Below are 5,662 nucleotides of genomic sequence, written 5' to 3'. Positions count from 1 at the left end.
CTCTATCGTTACGTCATTTCTTTGTATAATCTCCCTGATGAGATGATATCGCCTTAGCACATGTTTGGATCGTTGATGAGACCTCGGTTCCTTCGCTTGCGCGATGGCTCCATTGTTATCACAATACAAAGGTATGGAATCAATAATGCTAGAAACGACTCCAAGTTCATTAATGAACTTCTTGATCCATACAACTTCCTTTGCTGCTTCAGAAGCAGCTATGTACTCGGCTTTTATTGTTGAATCAGCGGTTGTTTCCTGTTTGGAACTTTTCCAACTAACTGCTCTATTGTTGAGAGTAAACATATATCCTGACTGAGACTTGCTATCATCTTTATCAGTTTGAAAACTAGCATCAGTGTACCCCTGAATTTTCAGTTCATTTCCTCCATAGATCAAGAACACATCTTTAGTCCTTCTTAAGTACTTAAGAATGTTCTTAACTACTATCCAGTGTTTCTCACCAGGGTTTGCTTGAAACCTGCTCGTAACACTTGGAGCATATGAAACATCTTGTCTCGTACATAGCATCGCATACATGATAGATCCTATCGCCGAAGTATAAGGAATCTTGTCCATGCGATTCCTTTCATCCTGTATTTTAGGACACATATCTCTTGAGAGGTAAATCCCATGTGACATGGGGCATAATCCTCTTTTAGACTCTTCCATATTAAATCTTCTCAAGATTTTATCTATGTACGAAGATTGGGATAAGCCTAGTAATCTTTTAGATCTATCTCTATAGATCTTGATTCCCAAGATATACGCTGCTTCTCCCATATCTTTCATGGAGAAATTCTTTGACAACCATAATTTTACCGATTGAAGCATTGGGACGTCGTTTCCCATTAATAATATGTCATCGATATATAATATCAGGAATACGACTTCGCTCCCACTTGTTTTCTTATAAACACATGGTTCATCTTCATTTTTTATAAAATCAAACCTTTTGATTATTTCATCAAAACGAAGATTCTAGCTCCTAGAGGCTTGCTTTAATCCATAAATGGATCGATTTAGCTTGCATACTTTGTTGGCTCCTCTGGATTCAAAACCTTCAGGCTGTGTCATGTACACCTCCTCTTGCAGGTTTCCATTAAGGAAAGCAGTTTTGACATCCATTTGCCATATCTCATAATCATGGCATGCAGCTATTGCAAGCAAAATTCGAATGGACTTCAGCATGGCTACAGGCGAAAAAGTTTCATCAAAGTCAATACCTTGTCTTTGTGTGTAACCCTTCGCTACTAGCCTTGCTTTGTATATGTGGACGTTTCCATCCACATCGACCCTTTTCTTGTAAACCCATTTATAACCTATCGGTTTTATCCCTCCTGGAAGGTCGACCAAGGTCCAAACCTTGTTCTCATACATTGAGTCCATTTCGGATTCCATGGCATCTTGCCATCTATTCGAATTAACACTTGACTTTGCTTCTGCGTAATTTGTAGGTTCATCATCCTCGATTAATAATACTTGATTAGTAATCATGAATTCGTACCTTCTGGGAGGTCGAATGATCCTGTTTGATTTACGCTGAGCTGGAGTGTCCTTAGGGTTCTCTACATCCTGATCAAGAGTCTGTCCACCAACAGGTGTAGGATCAGACTCAAGTTCATCTAATTGGTCAATAGTGTCTGTGGATTCTTGAACTTCTTCAAGTTCTAGTTTGCTCCCACTACCCTCTCCTAGAATAAACTCTTTCTCTAGGAATATGGCATGACTTGAGATGAACACTTTCTTCTCAACGGGATTATAGAATTGATATCCAATTGTCTCCTTTGGGTATCCCACAAATACACATTTATCAGATTTAGCTTCAAGCTTATCTGATTCATTTCGCTTTACATAAGCGTCACAGCCCCAAACTTTCATATGAGATAAGTTTGGTCTTTTTCTTCTCCATAGCTCGTATTGAGTTTTGTCGACCGATTTAGATGGGACACGATTAAGTGTGTAGCACGCAGCAATTAGTGCATGACCCCAAAATGATTTTGGGATGTTTGCATGGCTCATCATAGATCGCACCATATCTAACAAAGTGCGATTCCTCCGTTCAGATACACCATTATGTTGCGGTGTATATGGCGGAGTCCACTGCGAGAGAATCCCGTTCTCTTTAAGATAATCTAAAAATTCTCCCTTTAAATATTCTCCACCTCGATCTGATCTTAGCGTGAGTATATTTTTACTAGTTTGTTTCTCTACTTCAAGTTTGAATTTCTTGAACTTTTCAAGTGCTTCATATTTGAATTTCATCAGATACACATAACCATATCTAGAATGATCATCAGTGAATGTGATGAAGTAAGAGAAACCACCTCTGGCAGTTATTGACATGGGTCCACATACATCAGTATGTATTAGTCCCAGCAGTTCTGTGGTTCTTTCTCCTTTTCCAGTAAAAGGGAACTTGGTCATTTTGCCTAACAAGCACGACTCGCATCTGTCAAATGATTCAAAATTAGTTGACCCTAAGTATCCATCTTTATGTAACTTGGAAATGCGTTTTTCGTTAATATGACCTAATCTGCAATGCCAAAGGTATGTATTATTTAGATTATCATTTTTATGCCTTTTATTTTTATATTCATAATAGACGACTCAGTATCAAGAATATAAATTCCATTCTGCAACACACCACAACTATAAGAGATCTCATCTTTATAAAACGAACAACGATTGTTCTTAACATTAATTGAAAAACCACTCATATCTAAATACGAAATAGAAATAATGTTTTTAGTAATGGCGGGAACAAAATAGCAATTCTCTAGTTCTAATACTAAGCCTGAAGGCAGTGGTAAGAAATATGTTCCTACAGCTAATGCAGCAACTCTTGCTCCATTTCCCACGCGCAGGTCAACTTCTCTTTTCTGTAGTGCTCTACTTTTCTTTAGTCCCTGCATATTTATACAAATATGAGATTCACATCCGGTATCTAATACCCAAGAAGCTAATGAAGTAGACATATTAACCTCGATAACAAAAGTACCTGAAGTAGAAGCTTCAGAAGACTTCTTTCCCTTCAAGCTTGCGAGGTAAGCCTTGCAGTTCCTCTTCCAATGACCTTTCACTCCACAGTGATAACATGGGTCATCAGATTTGGTATTGTCCTTGCCTGCTTTGACTGCTTTATTATTGCCCTTAGCCTTTTTGGATGTTTTCTTAAAACTTCCTTTAATTTTCCTCTTAGTTCCCTTGGAGGAATGAATAGCTAAGACATGCCCAGTGCTAGCCTTGACATTGGGCTCCACAGTTTTAAGCATATTAAGCAACTCAGGGAGTGCGCATTCGATCTTATTCATGTTAAAATTCATAATGAACTGTGAATAACTATCTGGCAGAGATTGTAGAACCAAGTCAATACTTAGTTCATGATCCATGATAAAACCCAGTGAACTGACTTTTTCAATAAAACCAATCATCTTCAGTACGTGAGCACTGACTGATGACCCTTCTGCCATTTTGCACCAGTATAGTTCTTTAGAGGACTCATACCTCTCCACACGAGATTGTTCATCATACAACTCCTTGAGATGAAAAATCATAGTGTAAGCATCCATACCCTCATGTTGCTTCTGCAACTCAGGAGACATAGCTACGAGCATCACACATGCTGCAGTGTTATCGTGATCACTGTGTTTATTGTAAGCAGCCACCTCTTCCTGAGTGGAATTTTCAGTAGGCACCACTGGAAAGGACTGCTCAAGGACATATCCAATTTTCTCATGCTTGAGAACGATTCTCAAATTGCGGTGCCAATCGAGAAAATTTGGTCCGGTCAGTTTGTTGGCATCCAGTATGCCTCTCAAATTCATATGATTACTCATGATTCAAAAACTGTAAATGACGAAAAAAATAGAATTAATATGTATTATAATGCATGTGCATAAATTCAATATGGACTTTAATTAAACGTGCTCCCACTGTCCAAAATAAATTCATGACCCTCATACATAAATTATTTGAATCCACACTAGATTCACAGTGGGCTGGGATCCCATTCGTTGTATTGAGATCTTGAGTGTACTCAACAAATCCTAATAAAACATTTGGGTAGATTTTATTATCAATTGTATCTCCATACAACTCCCAGATCATTAAGCCGACAACTCCTTTGTCTTCACACATCTTATGTGTTAGTTTAACATGCCTCTAAAACTTATCTCCTTGAGTGTACTCAACAAAAGATAAATTTAAGTTAAGTTAAACCCATCATTCAGAAATATCAAATATTTCATAGTGTCAAACATATCCCTAATAGACCAACCTTGAGTGTACTCAACAAGATAAGGTCGATTTAGGATTCTCGTTTTTTACTATAATGATGGAAGGCAAATAATACTAACTTAATAATTTTTAATGACGGATTTAATGTGCAATGGTCTCATCAAGCAATTATATATATACACATATATTTAAACATACATCTACTATGCGAATAATACATATATATATATATATATATATAATAGTATGGATGATTATGGACTTGTTCTATCTAGTTTTCCCGAGCCATGAGGAAAACTAGTTGGTCAATTCTTAAGGGGTACAGTATTGGACCAATACTAATACACCATCTCCATGGTGTCCACCTCTTCTTGCGCCTCCAATTAGCCGAACTTGCATCATGTATCCTATACTAGTTGGTACGCAGGCCTAAAAGAAATCGGACTCGCAGCCCATAATAATAATAATAACAACGGACTCGCAGGTCCAATATTTAATAAGGAGCTCGCAGGCCCACAACAACAATAAGAAGTAAATCAACCATTCAACACATCTATATGGTCGAGTCCATAATCATCCACAAACATTCATCACATAAATGTTTCCTATGTACAATATCTAATATTATATGCAATGTCTCATAAATCTAGCAATTATAGTCGTCAAAATTAAATCAAAATTTTGGGATCGAGATAATTAAACAATTAATTAATCATATTAATTAATCAATTTAATTGATGGGCCAATTTAATTAAAATCTAATTTTAACTAAATATCGAATTAGAGTCCAACTCTAAATCCATAACTATTGGGTAAGGAAATTTAATCAAAATCGAGTTTTAATTGATTATTAAATTAGAGTCATACTCTAAGTACTAATTTGCATAGGAAAGTGGTGCTAATTCAAAACAAAATTTAATTAATTTAATATTAGAGTCCAACTCTAATAAAATTGAATTAATATATTAATTTAGGACAAAATTCCCAAACAGAATAAAAATTCAATTAAGGGTCAAACTAAATATTTAAGTCAAAATCTAATTTTAACAAAAATATAAAAGTCGTCAAATTTTTAAATAAAATTTTTAATTCTGGGTCAAAAATAGGGTATGGGTCAAACCTAGTTTAAAACTCATTTTTAAAATAATTCAAAATTCAAAATCAAAACCCTTTTTGAAATTTTACAAAATTTACCCAAATTGAAATTAACAGCAGACCCTTCCAAAATTGAAATTTATAGAACAGGTCCCTGATTTAAAATTTGCAAACTGACCCTCTTTTTGTAATTGCAACCAGGGGCCCCTAATTACATTAATTGCAACAGAGGCCCCCGTCTCCACCAAAACCCTAAACCTAAAATTTTATTTCTTTTCTCTTTTCTGGGGCGGTCGCGCTGCAAATCGGCAGCGCGTGCAGCGCCCTC

The sequence above is a fragment of the Olea europaea genome, chromosome 15 (genome assembly GCF_002742605.1).
Source record: "Olea europaea var. sylvestris chromosome 15, O_europaea_v1, whole genome shotgun sequence".
NCBI classification, from domain to species: domain Eukaryota; kingdom Viridiplantae; phylum Streptophyta; class Magnoliopsida; order Lamiales; family Oleaceae; genus Olea; species Olea europaea.
Note: the sequence above shows the minus strand (reverse complement) of the source record.